General features: G+C 35.0%; 1 protein-coding gene and 1 non-coding gene across 2 annotated transcripts in view; one reads left to right on the top strand and one right to left on the bottom strand.

Annotated features, from left to right (window-relative positions):
* Positions 1-23,354, bottom strand: part of ERBB4 (erb-b2 receptor tyrosine kinase 4) — a 1,131,344-nt gene that overhangs the window by 841,389 nt on the left and 266,601 nt on the right. The gene's annotated exons all lie outside the window — the stretch shown is intronic.
* Positions 5,112-5,218, top strand: LOC132522558 (U6 spliceosomal RNA). Its single transcript, XR_009541294.1, has one exon. It is a non-coding gene; the product is annotated as a U6 spliceosomal RNA (small nuclear RNA).

The following is a 23,354-nucleotide window of genomic DNA, read 5'->3' as shown; positions in this document are numbered from 1 at the left end:
TGAATAGGTCTAGGTTGCCAGTTTATCTTAGCTTATTTCAATGTATACATGTGAGGTGACTGCTTTAGCAGAGAAACTCAGGATTTAAATAAGATGTTTCAGTGATACACTTCAATAAAATGCACCACCCCTTCCAAAAAACCCACAAAATTCTCATTTCTATAACTGGCACCATTAGATCTGGCACAAGGTAATAACTGTAGAGCCCAATAGCAATTTAATTATCATCTTAGAGAACTGTTAGTAGGTCAAGAATACATTTTGGGATAACCACATCAATACAGAATAATTATTATTTACAATTATATGAATATCAATAGTGTGTCATGGCCAATATAAAACAAATCTTTCCAGCACAGAAGGCTTAACCATCACCACCATATCAACTGTCCAATGCAGTTTCTAGTTAGCATAGTGGTAACCATAAACATTATCTCACAAAAGCTGGTGTTACGAGGTGGGCAGGACAGTGCCTAAGGTTATCATCTAGCCAAGGAATTTCACTGTAATTCTTGGTATAATACCCTAAAATTTTCAAAAAAAGAAATTGTTTTGATTATACTTCCAAATTAGATCCTCTGATTTAATAAGATAAATAAGACATATTTTCGAAACAATGGCATACTATTTGATATCACAAAAATCAAGATCTCATTGGGAACAAAGTAATGTCAAACTATTGATAGCTCTTTGTAGCCAGAGCAATCAGACAAGAAAAAGAAGTAAAAGCAATCCAAACTAAAAGGAAGAAGTAAAACTGTCACTGTTTGCAGATGACATGATATTATATAGAGAAAAACACAAAGACTCCAGAAAAAACCCTGTTAGACATAAAAAACAAATTCAGTAAAGTTGTAACATACAAAATCAATATACAAAAACTTTTTGTGTTTCTATTCACTAGTAACAAATTATCAGAAAGAGAAATTAAGAAAACAATCCCAGGCTTCCCCGGTGGCACAGTGGTTGGGAGTCCGCCAGCCGATGCAAGGGACACAGGTTCGTGCCCCGGTCCGGGAAGATCCCACATGCCGCGGAGTGGCTGGGCCCATGAGCCATGGCCACTGGGCCTGCTCGTCCTGAGCCTGCGCTCCACAGCAGGAGAGGCCATAGCAGTGAGAGGCCAGCGTACCTCAAAAAAATAAAAAAAAATAAAACAATCCCATTTACAATTGCATCAAAAAAATTAAAATTCCTAGGAATAAATTTAACCAAGGAGGTGAAATACCTCTACTCTGAAAATTATAAGACATTGAGGCAAGAAAGAAAGGAGACACAAAGAGATATAAAGATATTTCATGCTCATGGACTGGAATAATTAATATTGTTAAAATATCCATACTAACTGAAGCAATCTACAGATTCAATATAATCCCTATCAAAATTGCAGTGGCAGCAAAATTTGTGGCCCTGAACCAAGATGGTGGAGTAGAAGGACGTGCTCTCACTCCCTCTTGTGTGAACACCAGAATCACAACTAGCTGCTGGACAATCATCGACAGGAAGACACTGGAACTCACCACAAAAGGTACCTCACATCCAAAGACAAAGGAGAAGTGACAATGAGATGGTAGGAGGGGCACAATCACAGTAAAATCAAATCCCATAACTGCTGGGTGGGTGATTCACAGACTGGAGAACACTTATACCACAGAAGTCCACCCACTGGAGTGAAGGTTCTGAGCCCCACGTCAGGCTTCCCAACCTGGGGGTCTGGCAACGGGAGGAGGAATTTCTAGAGAATCAGACATTGAAGGATAGTGGGATTTGATTACAGGACTTGGACAGGACTGGGGGAAACAGAGACTCCACTCTTGGAGGGCACACGCAAAGTAATGTGCACATCGGGACACGGGGAAGGAGCAGTGACCCCAGGTGAGACTGAACCAGACCTACGTGCTAGTGTTGGAAGGTCTCCTGCAGAGGTGGGGGGTAGCTGGGGCTCACTGTGGGGACAAGGACACTGGCAGCAGAAGTTCTGGGAAATACTTGTAGTGAGCCCTCCCAGAGTCTGCCATTACCCCACCAAAGGGCCCAGGTAGGCTCCAGTGTTGGGTTGCCTCAGGCCAAACAACCAACAGGGAGAAAACCCAGCCCCACCCATCAGCAATCAAGTGGATTAAAGTTTTACTGAGCTCTGCCCACCAGAGCAACACTCAGCTCTACCCACCACTGGTCCCACCCATCAGGAAACTTGAAAAAGTCTCTTAGATAGCCTCATTCAGCAGAGGGCAGAGAGCAGAAGTAAGAAGAACTACAATCCTGCAGCCTGTGGAACAAAAACCACATTCACTGAAAGATAGACAAGATGAAAAGGCAGAGGGCCATGTACTAGATGAAGGAACAAGATAAAACCCCAGAAAAACAAATAAATGAAGTGAGTGGAGCTAGGAAACCTTACAGAAAAAGAATTCAGCATAATGATAGTGAAGATGATACAGATCCTCGGAAAAAGAATGGAGGCAAAGATCAAGAAGATGCAAGAAATGTTTAACAAAGACCTAGAAGAACTAAAGAACAAACAGAGATGAACAATACAATAACTGACATGAAAACTACACTAGAAGGAATCAATAGCAGAATAACTGAGGCAGAAGAACACATAAGTGAACTGGAAAACAGAATAGTGGAATTCACTGCTGCAGAACAGAATAAAGAAAAAAAGAATGAAAAGAAAAGAAGACAGCCTAAGAGACTTCTGGGACATTAAACACAACAACATTCGCATTATAGGGGTCCCAGAAGGAGAAGAAAGAGAGAAAGGACCCAAGAAAAAATTTGAAGAGATTATAGGTGAAAACTTCCTTAACATAGGAAAGGAAATAGCCAACCAAGTCCAGGAAGTGCAGAGAATCCCATACAGCATATACCCAAGGAGAAACATGCCGAGACACATAGTAATCAAAGTGGCAAAAATTAAAACAAAGAAAAATTATTGAAAGAAGCAAGGGAAAAATGACAAATAACATATAAGGGAACTCCCATAAGGTTAACAGCTGATTTCTCAGTGGAAACTCTACAAGCCATAAGGGAGTGACATGATATACTGAAAGTGATGAAAGGGAAAAACCTACAACCAAGATTACTCTACCCGGCAAGGATCTCATTCAGATTCGATGGAGAAATTAAAAGCTTTACAGACAAGCAAAAGCTAAGAGAATTCAGCACCACCAAATCAGCTGTACAACAAATGCTAAAGGAAATTCTCTAAGTGGGAAACACAAGAGGAGAAAAGGGTCTACAAAAACAAACCTAAAACAATTCAGAAAATGGTCATAGGAACATACATATAGATAATTACCTTAAACGTGAATGGATTAAATGCTCCAACCAAAAGACAGAGGCTTGCTGAATGAAGACAAAAACAAGACTCATATATATGCTGTCTACATGAGACCCACTTCAGACCTAGGGACACATACAGACTGAAAATGAGGGGATGGAAAAAGATATTCCATGCAAATGGAAATCAGAAGAAAGCTGGAGTAGCAATTCTCATATCAGATAAAATAGACTTTAAAATAAAGAATGTTACAAGAGACAAGGAAGGACACGACATAATGTTCAAGGGATCAATCCAACAAGAAGATATAACAATTATAAACATATATGTACCCAACATTGGAGCACCTCAATACATAAGGCAACAGCTAACAGCTATAAAAGAGGAAATTGACAGTAACACAATAATAGTGGGGGACTTTAACACCTCACTTACACCAATGAACAGATCATCCAAAATGAAATTAAATAAGCAAACAGAAGCTTTAAATGACACAATAGGCCAGATAGATTTAATTGATATTTATAGAACATTCCATCCAAAAACAGCAGATTACACTTTCTTCTTAAGTGTGCATAGAACATTCTCCAGGAGAGATCACATCTTGGGTCACAAATCAAGCCTCAGTAAACTTAAGAAAACTGAAATCATATCAAGCAACTTTTCTGACCACAAGGCTATGAGATTAGAAATCAATTACAGGGAAAAAAACGTAAAAAACACAAACGCATGGAGGCTAAAGAATACGTTACTAAATAACCAAGACATCACTGAAGAAATCAAAGAGGAAATAAAAAAATACCTAGAGACAAATGACAAAACACGACGATCCAAAACCTATGGAATGCAGCAAAAGCAGCTCTAAGAGGGAAGTTTATAGCTATACAAGCCTACCTCAAGAAACAAGAAAAATCTCAAATAATCTAACCTTTCACCTAAAGGAACTAGATAAAGAAGAACAAACAAAACCCAAAGGTAGCAGAAGGAAAGAAATCAAAAAGATCAGAGCAGATATAAATGAAATAGAAACACGAAAACAATAGCAAAGATCAATAAAACTAAAAGCTCGTTATTTGAGAAGATAAACAAAATTGATAAACCATTAGCCAGACTCATCAAAAAAAAAGAGGGAGAGGACTCAAACCAATAAAATTAGAAATGAAAATGGAGAAGTTACAATGGACACAGCAGAAATATATAGCATCCTAAGAGACTACTGCAAGCAACTCTATGTCAACAAAATGGACAACCTGGAAGAAATGGAAAAATGCTTAGAAAGGTATAACATTCCAAGACTGAACCAGGAAGAAATAGAAAATATGAACAGAGCAATCACAAATAATGAAATTGAAACTGTGATTAAAAATCTTCCAACAAACAAAAGCCCAGGGCCAGATGGCGTCACAGATGAATCCTATCAAACATTTAGAGAAGAGCTAACACCCATCCTTCTCAGACTCTTCCAAAAAATTGTGGAGGAAGGAATACTCCAAACTCATTCTATGAGGCCACCATCACCCTGATACCAAAACCAGACAAGACACTACAAAAAAAAGAAAATAAAAGACCAATATCACTGATGAATATAGATGCAAAAATCCTCAACAGAATACTAGCAAACACAATCCAACAACACATTAAAAGGATCATACACCATGATCAACTGGGGTTTATCCCAGAGATGCAAGGATTCTTCAATATACGCAAAGTCAATCAATGTGATACACCATATTAAAAAATTGAAGAATAAAAACCATATGATCATCTCAATAGATGCATAAAAAGCTTTTGACAAAATTCAACACCCATTTATGATAAAAACTCTCCAGTACTCACTTTGGTAGCACATATACTGAGATTAGAATGATACAGAGAAGATGAGCACAGCCCCTGTGCAAAGATGACATTCAAGTTCGTGAAGCATTCAATATTAAAAAAAAAAAAAAAACTCTCCAGAAAGTGGGCATAGAGGGAAACTACCTCAACATCATAAAAGCCATATACAACAAACCCACAGCAAACATCATTCTCAATGGTGAAAAACTGAAAGCATTTCCTCTAAGAGCAGGAACAAGACAAGGATGTCCATTCTCGCCACTATTATTAAATACAGTTTTGGAAGTCCTAGCCATGGCAATCAGAGAAGAAAAAGAAAAAAAGGAATACAAATTGGAAAAGAAGAAGTAAAACTGTCACTGTTTGCAGATGACATGATACCATACATAAAGAATCCTAAAGACGCCACCAGAAAACTACTAGAGCTAATCAATGAATTTGGTAAAGTTGCAGGATACAAAATTAATGCATAGAAATTTGTTGCATTCCTATAAACGAATGATGAAAAACCTGAAAGAGAAAGTAAGGAAACACTCCCATTTACCACTGCAACAAAAAGAATGAAATACCAAGGAATAAACCTACCTAGGGAGACAAAAGACCTGTATGCAGAAAACTATAAGACACTGATTAAAGAAATTAAAGATGATACAAATAGATGGAGATATATACCATGTTCGTGGATTGGAAGAACAAATATTGTGAAAATGACTGTACTACCCAAAGCAATCTACAGATTCAATGTAATCCCTATCAAATTACCAATGGCATTTTTTGCAGAACTAGAACAAATCATCTTAAAATTTGTAAGGAGACACAAAAGACCCTGAATAGCCAAAGCAATCTTGAGAGAAAAAAACGGAGCTGGAGGAATCAGACTCTCTGACTTCAGACTATATTACAATGCTACAGTAATGAAGACAACATGGTACAGGCCAAAAACAGAAACATAGATCAACGGAACAAGATAGAAAGCCCAGAGATAAACGCACGCACCTATGGTCAACTAATCTATGACAAAGGAGGCAAAAAGATATACAATGGAGAAAAGACAGTCTCTTCAATAAGTGGTGCTGGGAAAACTGGACAGCTACATGTAAAAGAATGAAATTAGAACACTCCCTAACACCATACACAAAAATAAACTCAAAATGGATTAGAGACCTAAATGTAACACCGGACAGTATAAAACTCTTAGAGGAAAACATAGGAAGAACACTCTTTGACATAAATCACAGGAAGCTCTTTTTTGATCCATCTCCTAGAGTAATGGAAATAAAAACAAAAATAAAGAAATGGGACCTAATGAAACTTTAAAGCTTTTGCACAGCAAAGGAAACCATAAACAAGACGAAAAGACAACCCTCAGAATGGGAGAAAATATTTGCAAACGAATCAATGCACAAAAAATTACTCCCCAAAATATATAAACAGCTCATGCAGCTCAATATTAAAGAAACAAACAATGAAATAAAAAAATGGGCAGAAGACCTAAATAGACATTTCTCTGAAGAAGACATACAGTTGGCCAAGAAGCACATAAAAAGGTGCTCAACATCACTAATTATTAGGGAAATGCAAATCAAAACTACAATGAGATATCACCTCACACCAGGTAGAATGGGCATCATCAGAAAATCTACAAACCATAGATGCTGGAGAGGGTGTGGAGAAAAGGGAACCCTCTTGCACTGTTAGCGGGAATGTAAATTGATACAGCCACTATGGAGAAGAGTATGGAGGTTCCTTAAAAAAACTAAAAATAGAATTACCATATGATCCACCAATCCCACTACTGGGCATATACCCAGGGAAAACCATGATTCAAAAAGACACATGCACCCCAATGTTCATTGCAGCACTATTTACAATAGACACATCATGGAAGCAACCTAAATGCCCGTCGAGAGACGAATGGATAAAGAAGATGTGGTACATATGTACAATGGAATATTACTCAGCCATAAAAAGGAACGAAATTGGGTCATTTGTTGAGACATGGATGGATCTAGAGACTGTCATACATAATGAAGTAAGTCAGAAAGAGAAAAACAAATATCGTATATTAACGCATATATATGGAACCTAGAGAAATGGTACAGAGAAACCGGTTTGCAGGGCAGAAACTGAGACACAGATGTAGAGAAGAAACATATGGACACCAAGGGGGGAAAGCTGCAGGGGGTGGGGGTGTGATGAATTGGGCAATTGGGATTGACATGTATACACTGATGTGTGTAAAATTGATGACTAATAAGAACATGCTGTATAAAAAAAATAAATAAAATAAAATTCAAAAATTAAAAATAAATTGCAGTGGCATTTTTCAAAGAAATAAACAATTCTGAAGTATGTATGGAATCAAAAAAGACCTTGAATAGCCAAAACAATCTTGAGAAAGAAGAACTAAGCTGGAGGCATCACACGTCCTGTTTTTGAACTATATTACAAAGCTATAGTAATCAAAAACAGTATGGTATTGGCACAAAAAAGACACATAGGTCAATGGAACATAATAGAGGCCAGATATAAACCCATACATACATAATCAGTTAATTTACCACAAAAGAATCAAGAATGTATGATAGGGAAACAGTAGTGCCTTCAATAAGTGGAAGCTGCACAGCCACATGCAAAAGAATGAAACTGAACCTTTATCTTATACCATACACAAAAATTAACTCAAAATGGATTAAAGACTTGCATGTAAGACATGAAACCATAAAACTTCTAGAAGAAAACATAGGCAGTAAACTCCTTGATAGAGGTCTTAGCAATGATTTCTTTTTGGATTTGATACCAAGAGCAAAGGCAACAATAAACAAGTTTGACTACTTGCATTTATAGCATTATAAATCTTCTGCACAACAAAGGAAATCATCAACAAAATGAAAATGCAACCTACTGACTGGGAAAAAAAATATTTGCAAATCATATATCTAATAAGGGGTTAATATCCAAAATATATAAGGAACTCATACAACTCAACAGCAAAAACAAATAATCTGATTGCAAAATAGGAAGAGGATCTGAATAACATGTTCTAAAGAAGACACAGAGATGGTCAACAGGTATGTGAAAAGATGTCCAACATCACTATCATCAGGTAAATGCAAATCAAAACCACAATGAGATATCACCTCACACTTGTCAGAATGGCTATTTTCAAAAAGACAAGAAATAACAAGTGTCGGTGAGGATGTGGAGAAAAAGGAACACTTGTGCACTGTTGGTGTGAATGTAAATCATGCAGTCACCATGGAAAATAAGTACAGAAGTTGAACAAAAAAATTAAAAATAGAACTACCATATGAGCCAGCAATTCTACTTCTGGGTATTTAGCCAAAGAAAATGAAACACTAACTTGAAAAGATACATGCAACCCCAGCATGTATCTTGTTCACTGCAGCATTATTTACAATAGCCAAGATATGGAAACAACCTAAGTGTCCAGGGACAAATGAATGGATAAAGAACATGTGGTGTATATATACAGTGGAATATTTTTTAGCCATAAAACAGAATGAAATCTTGTCATTTGTCACAACATGGATGAATCTTGAGGGCATTATGCTAAGTGAAGTAAGACAGACAGAGAAAGACAAATACCATATCATTTCACTTATAAGTGGGATATAAACCAAAACCAAAACCAAAACCAAACAAAACAAGAAAGTTCATAGACACAGAGAACAGATTGGTGGGTGCCAGAGGCAGAAGGTGAGGAATGAGCAAAATGGGCAAAGTGAATCACAAGTTACAAACCTCCAGTTATAAAATAAATACGTCTAAGGGATGTAAGGTACAACATGACAACCACAGTTAATGACACTGTAGTGCGTATTTGAAAGTTGCTAAGAGAGTAAAAGTTCTCATCACAAGAAAAAGAAATCTGTAACTATGTACAGGGACAGATGTTAACTAGACTTATTGTGGTGATCATTTTGCAGTATATACAAATATATATCATTATGTTACACACCTAAAACTAATAATGGTGTATGTCAATTATACCTAAATAAAAATAAATTAATTTTTAAAGGGTAAATTACAATTTAAAAAAACTTTATTTACAAAAACAGGTGGCAGGTAGATTTGATCCTTAGGTTATATAGCATGTCAAGCCCTATTCTATTTCCATAGCTAGAAGTGATACTGAGTTGAAATTTTTTTCTGTTAAAGCATTATAAATTAGTCACATTGTCACATTTTGACCCTTTTTTATTGAACAATAATATTAGAAAGAAACAATGGCAGTCAATTAAAAGAATTCTAGAAAGCTTAACTTTTGTCTTAATCTTTCATTCAAAGAAGGAATTAGTTCAGTTTACCTAATTTATATTGACCTTTCTGTTTTTTGAAGGTCTTATTCAAAGGTTGAAACATGCTTTCAACAAGCCATTAGCACTTTTGTTTTTGCAATAATATAATCATTTAAAGTGTGGTAAAAAAAAAAAAAGTACATGTGTTTGAAAAATTCTTTCTGTTACATAAGGTACATGATTAATATGCAAAATCAACACAAATGGGGTACTCAAAGGAGAGAGCATAAATGCCCAGAAAACTATAAGGATATGTTACCATACCACTGCATGAATTTCTAGAGTTCAAAAAAGTCACTTGCCCTTTTAATATTATTGTAATCAGCTGTACAGTTGGAAAGTACACTCATTGCTTATTCATCTTAATGCTATTTACCCACATCTCCAGAAAACAGAATGTCAGGGAGAAATCAGAGGCTGAGCTAGGAGAGTAGACCAATGAGCATGCTTTATGACAGTTATGCTTAATTCACACCTTCAAGAAATAGAAAATTGGGATGCAACTCTAGCCATACATGTTCACACTTATTCATAAGTGGGAAAAGACAGGTGATTTGCATGAACCAGATCCATAAGAGCATATGAATTTGCTATCAACTGATATCAATGGGTCTCATAATAATTCCGGTTTAGACTCTGCCCTTAGAGATTATTTGTGCATTTAATTAGTATATGTACTCAATTTAACTCAAAGTGATGGTCAAAGATGTCTCACGATATCTTTAATGTTTTCCTACTGGTTAAAATTAATTTCCCCCAAATCACAAAGCAACATCATGATCTCAGTGACTGGAAAATATCACCGTGAGCTATGTATTTCTTCTAAAATGGTATTTTTTACAATTGCCAATGCACTTCCTTTCCTTTAGTAGTCTCTCTTGTTCTAATAAGCAAGTGAAGAACCAGAGTCACTTACCAATAGACATTTCTTGATAAAAGTTCACAAGTATGAACTCTACATTTAAATCTGGAATTCCTCCAGGTAGATTTAGTAATAATACCAACAAATGTTTGAGGAGAGTGCTGTCAGGTTTATACATTGCCACACTCTGCTTTAGAGGGAGCAGAAGGCAAAACAAGAGAAGCAAAAGCCAGATGCTCTAAAAGTTTAGCTCAGATAAATTTCTCAATATTTTTCATATAGTAAAAATGAGGTCATATGCCAAATTTAAGAGGCCAATTTTTTATAAGGATTGAGATTAATTCCTCATTACCATTTTTTTTTTTTTTTTGTGGTACGCGGGCTTCTCACTGTTGTGGCCCCTCCCATTGCAGAGCACAGGCTCCGGACGCGCAGGCTCAGCGGCCATGGCTCACGGGTCCAGCCGCTCCACGGCATGTGGGATCTTCCCAGACCGGGGCACGAACCCGCGTCCCCTGCATCGGCAGGGGACTCTCAACCACTGCGCCACCAGGGAAGCCCCTAATTACCATTTTTTAAAAGACCTAAGCTTGGCGCAAAAACTTCGGAATGTGCAAAGCAGAGCTTCACACAGGTTTTATCCCACGCAACCACAGTATTCTCCAATATCCATGATTTATCTATGTGTTCATAGGGCAAATATAAGATTATGGTAAAAAATCAGTAGTGACCCAGTGTTGAAAGTGTACCATTTATAAAATCTGAATTGACACTCAGGAAATGTTTCTACGATTGGACTCAACCAAATTTTGTGACACATATCTTTCATCACCATGTTCCTATATCCCATTATTCAAAAAGCTGAACATATATATGCAACTGTTCTTGATATATGGGAAATATTCGTATGCCTTTAAGCTGCTAACCATGGTATTTCTTTACTTAGAAATGTTCTATATGTTAAATAACACCCATCAATGGACATCCATCTCATGTTTCCTTTCCCATGAAGCCTTGTCTCATTACCTCAATGAGAAGTATTTTGTTCCTTCTCAGAACTTCAACTGTATTTTATCTATGCTACTGTCATACTTATCCAGACTCTGCTTTTGTTATAATTAATTGAAAAGCACCCTATTTTGCAAGGAAATTATAAACTCCTTGAGCAAAGGGTCTTTTTTTTTTCTTTACATTTGTGTTCAACACTACATAGCATGTAATACCCAGTAAGAGGTACTCGATAAAGACTTGGTATGTAAGTGGATGGATTTAGTAAGATTTTTCATACTGTACTAGGCTTTCAGCTACATGATATACTTCTTCAGACAGTGAGTTAATTTATTAATAGTTTTTAAAATAAATTAGATTATCAGGTTGGTTTAAATCACCCAAGAGGGACCAAAAATAATGAGACACAGGTCAGATATATTCTCATGGGAAGCAGAAGCTATCACGGAAGGCCAAAAGAGTAGGAAATAGAACTAATCAAGGTGGTGTGCATTAAGAGATATTACAATAGGAGACACTGAAGCCTTTTTTTGTTTTTAAGTGATACAATAATATCTCCACTTTTTGGGGGAAACTTTTCAAAGACAAGTGAGAAGAGGCTTCCACTGATGAGAAGCTGATGAGAAGTAAACATTGTGTAGATAACTAAAGTTGAATTTTGTGAATAAAATAATTTCCACTCCTAGCAACACATAGATCAAAATTTGTTGAAGCTTTAAATCTATGTTATAGTATTTATTAATTTAACTGAACTGCAATAAATATGAAAAATAGATACATCAATTGGTATCATAGAAGTATTTTATCTTTTTGCAACAGTAAAATGTATACACACCCACACACACAAACACACCCACACACACTTTGCCAAAATGGTGTTGAATTTAGTTCTGACATATAGCCAAAGTATCTGGATCATAAAAAAAAATAGTAATGGACAGAAGTTAAAGGATTCTGAAATAGAGACAAAACTAAGAGACAAAAAAAAGACTTTTTCTTTTACTCTTCTGTACAGTTAGATAGGACCATATAATTAAGTTGTGGCCAATGAATTGTGAGCGATGTGATGTGGTCACTTCCAGGCCCAAAGAAGTGGCCCCTCCCATGCTCCTACTTTTTCCCTCCTATAGTGACCTTAGAGTCATCTGATCCATTTGGCATAGTACCAGGTTGAAACAGAGTCACCTGATTAGCATAAGACTATAAAGTAAACAAGAGTAAAATTACATTTTGAGTTAAGTCACTAGGAGTACATGAGTTGACTAACAGGTCATCTTGCAGTAATTACCAAGAATAATACCAGTAATTTAAGTTTTAATATTTGATTCTACAATCTATAACATTATGAAATCAAATCCTTTTTGGGTTGGGTAGAAATGATTCTGTTTTTAGAATTACATATTAATATTTTTCACTCCTCTATGTGAAACTAAGAAAAAAATCCATTGAACTTAGAATTCATGATTTGTTTTAAAAATAGTAAATGAGACTATTTGAAAATAACATGCTTTTATTCATATCAGCTGTCAAATATAGTTTCCTAAATTATTAAATAAAGTCCCAACCATAAAAGTCATATATTTGACTTATTTGGCAAGTTAAGATGGCCAAAATATTTATATAAATATGTATGTTGTTTATTGAAATACTTACATATGTTCACTGAATAGTGAGGATCATTATTACAAGTTTAAGTATGTGCATTTCCTGACCAATACAGTATAACTTCACAATATCCATTTATCTTTTCTGAAAAGAGAAAGAAAAATATGATTCTCCACTCCAGACACATTGCCCAATGGCTGACATTATGGAAATATAAGAAAGTTCTCGTTATTATTATTAGTTTTCACCTAGTTGCAAGACCATTACATGAAATAAAAATTCTATTTTTACTTTCCAGTTGTGCTTATAACGATATCTAATTTTATAGTTTTCATTCTTTCATAAAATAAATAGAAAATCTGCAGTGATACCTATTGAATACATTGAGTTTTGTGGGTTTTTTTTTTTTAAATTCTGACTAATGATTAACATTCAAATGCTTGCAGAAGCAAACACACAGAGGTGCACTGTGAAACAGCGGCTTAGGAGGAGTCCACATAGTAATAGAAAACACCCTATAGCACTTACTGAGTCAGCCACGGATACATGTGCTTTTCCATTCTTCCTGTGTCCTTAAAATAACTTTAGCAGGTTAGTAATAGTATTACTCATATACTGAAGATGAGAAAATGAAGCACAAAAATGTTAACTAACTTGTCGGAGGTCACATAACTAGTATGTGGTGGAGGCAGGTTTTAAACTTAAGAAATGTGGTTCCAGGGTTCATGTAATTAATCAAAGCATTATTCTCTCAAATTATTTCAGCACAGACAAAAGATTATCTTTATCCCAAGGGCCTTGAGTTTGACTGCTTTTTATTTATATGTCTCCCCATGGCTGAGCAGAGCCCCTGGAACACAGCAGTCATTCAAAAAGGATTTTGACTTGAATTAAGGAATTAAGGGAAGATGACACTTCAGATATCTGTTCCCTCATAAAAAAGCATATTAATATCTGCAGAGCAGAATCAAAACAAATCTTCACAAATTTGAAAACCCATGGCAGTAATCTGTTTTTATTCCAAAATTCAACAAGATACTAAGCTGGCATGCCTTTTGGAAAGTAGATGGGGAATTTAAGCAAAAATAGATGAGGTAATTAAACACCCATGTAGGACATATGGCTTAGAGATAGCCTCCCCCTGGAAACTAGTCATTCGCAAAGGGAAGGGAGGATGTGAAGAAAGGTTTCTGAGAATGTGCCCATGGATCGTGGCCAATAGCGTACATGAAGGGTCTTTATTCTTAAAAGTAAAGAAACCTCATAATTATTCATACCTGAGATCACCCAGAGCCAAAGTGTTCCCTGTGATTGGGTAAGTAACTCATTGGTCAGAGGAAAATCACCATGAAACACAGAGGGTTCTTTTCTTCTCTGATTACAATGTCACACCTTTTCTTTTTCGGTCACTTTACCCCTAATTTTTGTTTTCATTATTTGTTTAATTTAATTTCTTAGAAAAGCTATGTCATAAGCCATCCGATGACTTTGTAAATGCAAAGATCCAATGTTGTGGAACAGACACTCTAATGACATAGTGTTTAGTGTTCCCAAAAGCAGGAGACAGATGAAGAGAAACGGTGAACCGGCAACCTTAGCATAATTAAGACAAGCCTGAGTGCTTGCCATGGTGCCATTACATTAATCTCACATCAGTGGCACCTGGCTAAAATTTATGAGATATGTAAAAGGGGCCTTTCCAACTGCCCTTGATAAGGCAGAGTTATTTATCACGTGAGAGAATAGTCAGCAAGCTAGGGAGAATGAGGTATATTAGAAACAAGTTGGCAGAGAGATTTAAGGGCAGTGGGCTGCAAGACACTTTGACAGAAAAGATCAAGTATTTTCAGTACTATGAACTTTAAGCATCCTTGATAAGTAAAACATAAAATAATGCATCATGTCAATAAGCAATATATATGAGAAGGGGTAACAGTAAACACCAAGTTTTAAATCATGCCAGTTCATTCATTTAATATTCTTTTAAATATTTGTTTATTGAACTCATGAGATTTTGTGACTACAATGGATTCCAAGTGATTTCACACCCAAATAAGTAAGTAAAATATATTCACTGTGAGTTCTTTGATGGTGCTGTCTCATCTTATTTATCATTGTATTTACATGGCCTAGTACAGAGCCCGGAATATTTGGGTCCTAATAAATCACCAGATCTTTCTATGGCTGGCTGCTTCCTGTTCTTCAAGTCTCAGTTCACATATCACCTCCAAAGAGCGGTCTTCCCTGATCACCCATCAAAAAGACTTACCACTATATGGAAATAGCTTTTGTATTGCCTATACATTTATTATTTTCTTTTCCTCTCTGGACTCAAGGTCCCGTCTTTCCTATTCACCTTTATATGCCAATATAGATCCAAAACCTAGAAAAGGACATGATAGGTGCTTAATAAATATATGTCAAATGAATGAAAGGGTGTTTATTAAATAAACGGTGGATATTTTAAAACAGGAGAATAATGATTATTATACTTAAAAATATATTTTGAAAAGTATATACTTTTATTTTAAACCATTGTGTTATCAATAATAACAAACTTTAAAAATCTGATCATGGCAATCCTTCACTGAAACTTCATTGTGATAAAAATTAGTATCAAATTAATCTATTCTTGATTATTTATTTAAAAAATTCTCAGACCGGGGCTTCCCTGGTGGCGCAGTGGTTGAGAGTCCGCCTGCGATGCAGGGGACGTGGGTTCGTGTCCCGGTCCGGGAGGATCCCACGTGCTGCGGAGTGGCTGGGCCCGTGAGCCACGGACGCTGAGCTTGCGCGTCCGGAGCCTGTGCTCTGCAACGGGAGAGGTCACAACAGTGAGAGGCCCGAGTACCGCAAAAAAAAAAACAAAAAAAAAACAAAAAAATTCTCAGACCTTTTCAGCAGCGGTCACTAGTGTTGTCAAATACGACAAGACTTCTTAGGTCATAACCAGTTTTGTAATTCAAATATTTCAACAAGAAATAAGGAGGGAAACAAAGTACTTTTTGTTGTTGTTGGAATTTTGTTTATTCTACTTCCATATAAAATGTACCACATATAATCATTGTAGCTGTAATCCATAGAAATCGCCATAATATTCATGACATTTTATTTCTGTTCATGGGCCAACTATTCAGCACAAGGGTCCTTTATTTTATTTTTGTGTAATGGACAATTTGAAGATTTCTTTTTAGTTTTATCAAATGTAATTGAATTTATACTTCTACTAAAACAGAGATGGATGGATAAAATTCTGTCTTTATACAATGAAAGCCTTATGGCCTTTTCAGTGAGGGGGAACAGCAACACAGCTTTAGAGTTTCACATAGGAAAACCACATTGGGTCAAGTAGACCTGAATGTTTTTAGGCCACACCAATATCAAAATGGATTTGTACATTTAAATTCTGCTTCTCTATCATCTCATATTTCATAATTCTTCTATGCAAAAGCACAGAATAGCTAAAAATCAGTAAATCACACAAAACAAACTTTCTAGACTTTCATTATACCTTAAAACCATAGTTTTAAAAGTTAGGTATATTTGGCAGTGGTTAATTTAAAAATGAAAGCAGAGAAGCAATATTTACTTTAAAAAATGCCCATATTATTTAAATGAATAAAACAATATTTGAAAGAAAACTTGACTTGCCCCACTTCCTCGCATAATTGGTCACTTTAAGAATCCAATTAACATTCATAATCATACAGAAAATTACTCACTTATAATATTTGTTTGGATTCTGGAGCTCCATTCTGGATCTATGTCAGAGGTACAGGATATAACAATACCTCAGGGATCATAAAAGATTTGGATTGTTTCCTTTGCATGTTCATTGCAGATTATAAAATTCACACTTGTGAGAGAAGTATTTTAAAATTAACTATATGAGAATAATTAAACATTGTTCATTTCATGTGAATTTGTGCACATTTTAATGCAACATAACATCATTGATTATCAAATAAACATTTTATAAATAATAATAAGCTGTGAGGGTAGCAGAGAGTGAGAGAATTACTACACTGAATGGCTCCATTTGAATTGAATTTCTTTTGCTTTCTAAAACTTTTGCAGACAATAATATAATGATCTATAAAATATTAGATTTAACATTTGTTGAACTTATATAGTTCTGTCAGCTCTCCACTTAAATCTACTTCTTAGCATTATTAAAATTCCATAAGGAAAATATTTAAACTGCCTGCAAATAGTAGAATGTTGCTGATTTCTATTTGCAATGGGAATGTTGAGAGCGCGTAAAAGGGGAGATACAGTTTATATTTCATAATTCTGTAACGTAACGATCCTACTTTATTAAAGACAATCAGCTGCACACATAATTATCATCATCAAAGCAATAACTGTTCATAATGATTCAAAGGCTAATTCAACGACCATCTTATTTCTGTTCATCCTAATCCCATCAATTTTTCTCTAACTCTGTCTTCATATTAATTTAATGAGATAACTTTTGCTTTTCTAATTAGTCAAAGGACCAGTGGGATCATTCTCCCTCAAAAATATGCCAATGTAACAGACTTACTGTTCTTTCAAAAGTTGGTGAAACTTGATCATTTTCATTGTTTGTGTTGAAATACAAACTTTTCCCTTTAAAATTAAATTGGAATCTCAAGAATGCACAGGTCATTAGCTTCTAGAGAGAGTACTTAATTTAAGGACAGTACTTTAATCTAGGAAACGGCACAAAATTTCCTTGCATAAATAGGCTAAAAATGCTTAATAGTAAAAGAAAAATGTGATTACAGTCTAAAGTTTTAGAAAAGAAGTATTTTTTCCTAACAGAACTCAGAACTCAATTCTTTTTCTTTTTTTTCCTCTAATTGTCTCTCCCTACCACAGTACTTGAATATGTTCCATGCGGATCAGGAATTCTGTCAGTTTTGTTCACTTCTACATCCTCCTAGAGTAGTCCCTGGCACATAACAACAGTTATTGGCCCTACATTCATTATTAAATGAATGGATGGATACATGAATGAGTGAAAGGCCAAGATCTGCACTTTCTTGACTAAATCACACCCATAAGGCATCACCTATGATTTCCAGTTATTGTTTAAAGTGGACAAAGACTCTTATAAAAGCAATCTGAGTGTGAAGTCTTTCTAGGCCTTTATGCAAATTTTTAATTGTTTCTCACCCACACCTAATTGAACAGTTTTACTATTTATATTTCTTCTGTTAAAATTATTAAGTAATATTTACTGAGTGAAACTTGAGTGAGAAAAGTCAATTCTGTGTTCTTGCTTTTTTTTTTTTTTATAAGACATGATTCAGATGGCAGTTCAAGCAGCATATTCATTCATTTAACAGATTTTGGTTGGTTGGTTTACCTTCTGACTCCCTTCATCCATTCATTTTTAACAAAGCTCAAACAACGTACAGAATAATTTTGGTCTTCATAACTGAATTACAATGGAGAGAAATTTTTCCTAAAAAGAACTGATGTCAAATAAATTGCTTGATAATAAAACAAGATCCTAAATCACAATGTGATGCCAACATACACTGAATAAACAATGAGGGGTGGTAGCTCACTACCTGTTTGAACACCAGCCCATCCAGTTTGCTCTCACAAATGCAACAGTTGTCAGCTATACAGGCAGTTTTTACTAGTAGCACATGCTCATCAATTTGTTCCTATGGCAACCAATATATATATATTTTTAAGGTAAGACATGAAAATCAGTTCTGTCAAAACCAGGCGCCTTACATCAGGGCACCTGAAGTCAGAATGGTTAATTCATTTTAAATGTTCAAAAGAAACCAAAAATCTTTAACACATGCTGGAACGTTAATGAAGAATGAAGTGGTTAATAAATAGTTTCCCCAATGACAAGTGTGAAAAAAAATCAATATTAAATATCTTAACTTTTTAATAATAAATCAAGCTAAAGCTTGACCAGTCACTTTTTAAAGTTAAAAGCAGTTGCTCACAAACATGTCTTAAATGTCTTTCATACATTTTTTTTTTGAAGTGAGCAATATTTTTTATTTGGAATGTTGTAGTCGGATAATTTTATTCACCCCAAAGTTGATTCCAGAGCAATGGAATTAGGTGTTAGAAAGAAGGAAGCCACAGTGAAAAAAACATGTAGAACTTGTAATGAAAGCATGAGGAATGGAATTAAACTTAAAGAAGGACTGAAGACTTGGAAACAGACCGTTAGAACCAGGTGGAACCCTGGAAATCTATTGACTCAAAGCTTCCATTGCAGATATCAGAAACTGAGGGTCAGAGAAGGTAAGTGGCTTGCACATGACCAAAAGAATCAGAACTGGATCAGTGGACTTGACTCACTTGGTTCTGTACTCTCTATACTCTTCATTTTTTGACACAAAAACAATGGATTTGAGGGGGGGAAATCGTAACAAAAAATGGGGGGGAAATCACATTCCTATAGGAATTACTTACTAAAACTATTCTTCCCATTTGCCCTAAGTAGTATCAATAGCCCCTCATTTTTCTTGTTCTAAACATCACAATTATAATTTTAAAAATAATTTGAAAGGGTCACAGATCTAAATTTTCTCTTCTCCCTACTCTAATTAGTTTACTAGTTTCATCAATATTATATAGTTGATTTTCTTTAAAAGATCCTGATGAATTTGCCTCTTTCTATACATAATATTTAAAACAGAACGTGAATTACTGTATTTGTAAAATATAATAGTTAGATGTTGTAGAAATTAGTGTATCATTTAAAAGGCATGCAGTAGGTAAAAACTGTTCTCTAAAATTATAACCTCTTATCAGACTAAAAGACTTTCTTCAAAATTAATGCCACACCTAGTCAAATACAGATATTTGGGAAATGGAAATCATCCACCTCACCACTGATTCCTTTGTAACCATGAATTTCTTTAAAATTGTATTTGTATTAGTCAGGCTTACCACAGGTTCTTGTCCCAGCTCTGTCACTGAGTCACTTTATGACCAAGTTTATATTCACTTTAGCTTTCTGGATTTCATTTCCCTTACCTACAAAATGAGGAAGCTGGAAAAAAGTTACACCTGCAAGCCTGCCACATTAATCTTTAAATGGACAGAGCTGCATTATATGACATGGTCTAAATAGCAGAATAGCCTATTTCAGGATTACATAGTCTATTATAATACTAGACTATTAATTGTAATAGTCTATTACAATAGTCTATTTCAGACCATCAGAGAACATTATGATAACCTGAGAATTTGGGCATTTTCTTAAATAAAACTTCTAATGATCAAATTATTTATTGCAATGTTGGGTATGTATGACATGAAATAATTTTAAAATATATGTTTACACCCTGGCACACAAGATATACATGTGTATATATATATATATTAGTTTTATAAATTCATCATGTGTTCAATGGCATAGATTTTGCAGCCTGGTTTAAACAATGATTTTAATATAGTACTTTATAACACATTGAAGCAGAGTTGCACAAATTATCCTGGTTACTATCATGAAAGGTAAATAGGCCTAAAATTCTACTACGTCACACATATAGGCACAAAATTTGAATGAACAGAAAGATGCTGTTTAGGAAATGATAGAAAAATAATATAATAATTTAAGCTTTGTGGTATTTAATTAACCACATAGTGTGCCACAGAGACTTTGGGGCTTTAAATGAAGAAATTTTCTAGAAACAATGCACTGCCTTGTAAGGTGAGAACAAAATGGTAAAGAACTGAAAGAAACCAGAGTTACCCAGATGGCTGGAACACAGAGAGCTTGGGCAAGTGATACAAGTGAAATGGATAAGTGTGACTAATACACATAAAAATTTTAAGAAATTCATGGTTATCCTTTTTCCCAAATACCAGTCACAGCTGTTAATAATGATCAGGCTAAAGTAGCTCATTGAACTCTTGAAATCACTTTTTCCCCCAATATCTGTCTTTATCATCACAACAACCTGTGATACGGTGTTATCACCCTAATTTATTACAGAAGGACACAGGCTCTGAGAGATGTTGTGACTCGTCTGAAGTCACATACATAACTTGAGACTGCCCATCACATTTATTTCAGTAACACTTCAAAACAAGTAAGGGTAAATGATATGTTTGCTATTCACTATGGACAAAAGTAATAGAATCTATTTTATACCACTGAACATTGTTTTCCCAACTTGACTAACTTCTGGAATCATTAGAGTCACTTGAGATTTTTCTGGCTCCACCCCAGACCCACTGAATCAGAATCTCCAGGGAAGGCGCCTGGGAATTTGTATTTTTAAGTGTCTCCCCAGGTGATTTTGGTAAGTAGCCAAGTTCTGGAGACCCTAGTAGTACAACTGAAAGTTAAGAAGATGCTGTCTTATAAGTTTAGAATGTTTAAAAGCAAAATGCACCTATTATAAAATTAACCCAATCCAGTTTCTCTCTTTCACAAACAGGCAAGATAGATGTATTTGTCACAAGTGAGTAGACAAACTGCCAAATACTACCTATATTTCTGGGTCACAGACAGATTGGAACTCCACCAAGAGAAACTGGGCATTCATACTTGGTCTATTTCCATGGCAAGGACAAAACAATTCTAATCTCACGGATCTTTTCATTAAAGAATAAAGCAATCTCAGGGCATTAACTGCTGACAGTAATGCAGATCATGGATTTCACGGATTAACCAAAGCACAAACAATCTAGAACATGTCCACAGAACAATTCTTTGTGTAGTACAGGAGGCAAAAAAGTAATCAGTCTGAGTTGAACTGTTGGGTTTAGTTACTCAATATAACATTTGTCATTTAAGAATTCATATGCCCATCAGCATAGCAACAGTCTCTCATAAATGCTTAGAGGTTCTCTGTTATGATAGCACATAATGTGAACAGTACTCCACCGCTGCTGAAGCACTTTCACATATATTAGCACACTTTATCCTTACAATAGAGCTGTGAAGTGGATAGGAATCCTCAACAAATTGAAAGGATTATTATAATTAAAATGTATTCTTAGCAGAATGCAAATGTCCTGAAGTGTATCTGATTTACTTCTGGTTTCATGCAAAACAAGATATATATCACCCCTTACACTCTGTGAAAAACAATTTTCAACTCTAAAATATTCACTAACTTCTTCTTCTTAAATGGAAACTGATTTATGCAATGCTGATTTAAATGCTGAATTTGAGTTTAAAAAAGAAAGTGAATCAAGTAACCAGGCTTTACTACTTTAAATATCAAGCATATAGATCCTGATTTATTTCATCAAAACAGTTTCTCAGCTCTACCAAAGGCTAGGTCCTTTTCCCTATACAATGGCTCAGCTAAAGAATAGTGACTATAGTGAAAGAGTACAGTGAATATTTTGTTCATGAAAATTTTGAATTTTTTTAAATTAATATTTTTCTACAGGTTAATTAAAACTCAAATCCAAAGTTGCTATTTTTATTGTTTTTGTTCACCGGCAATTTTACCCTTTATCCTTCCTTACTAAAATCCCAAATTTCTAACATTGTCTCAGTATTACTTTTTCTGTTAGAAGGACTTCAAAGATAAACTTCGAAAAAAAATTTTTTTTCTAGATAAAGTGAACATAGCTAGGAAAGTTACCATGTGAAGAGAACACTATTAAAGCCAAATATTCAAATACCAATTACAACAAAGAACTACTTAGGCACACAATAATTTATCAAAGTTATTATTCAACTTCATACTATCAACAGGTTCAGAAACAATATAAGTTTTTCTCATGAGAGACACTCCATCTGAGTTTCTAATTAAATAACTTTTGTATAGTTCCTTTTCTTCCCTGCACAAAAGGTCTTTATTTCCCCTCGTTTCTTGCTCTCCTTCCTTCTTTGTTGATACTGTTTACTTCCAAGCCTGCCTCTGAGCTCTCTGTCTAATTAGCTCTTGATAGATCTACTGCCCTGTTTCCACAAACATTTAATTCTGCCATCAGTGCCATTTACATTACAGCATGTTGCATTATCTTTTACCAGCCTAATTTTGTTTGAGTGAATGTAAATCCCATTAAATAGTCACCTATTAGACTGTGGCATATAAACTCCAAAAGCCTCTTTATTACAAGAGTTTCACTTAAGGCCCAACTGATAAAAGATTTCTGGGACATTTCAATTTGTGATCGACTTCAAATATTCTGTCTGCTTTAAGCTTAGGCAGCTCATTTTTTTCAAAGTATTTGACAGAGTATTTGAGTATCTTTCAAATTGTAGATTCCATAGCATAATCTAATGAACATCGGTTGTTTGTTGGCTTTAGAAAAAATATATATTTACTTACACCTAAACATATGTTAAAGATGTATCTTTCACCTTTTAGTTATTTTATTTTCCCCTTGGTAATATGACTCTATTATTTTCAAAAGATTTCATGATGATGTTTACAAATATCAGGCTGGCTTGCAGATTCCTCTGGAAAGAGCTCCTCTTAAATATTAAGTAACTGTTCAG

The sequence above is a fragment of the Lagenorhynchus albirostris genome, chromosome 6 (assembly GCF_949774975.1).
Source record: "Lagenorhynchus albirostris chromosome 6, mLagAlb1.1, whole genome shotgun sequence".
NCBI lineage: Eukaryota > Metazoa > Chordata > Mammalia > Artiodactyla > Delphinidae > Lagenorhynchus > Lagenorhynchus albirostris.
Note: the sequence above shows the minus strand (reverse complement) of the source record. Positions and strands in the feature narration are given on the sequence as shown.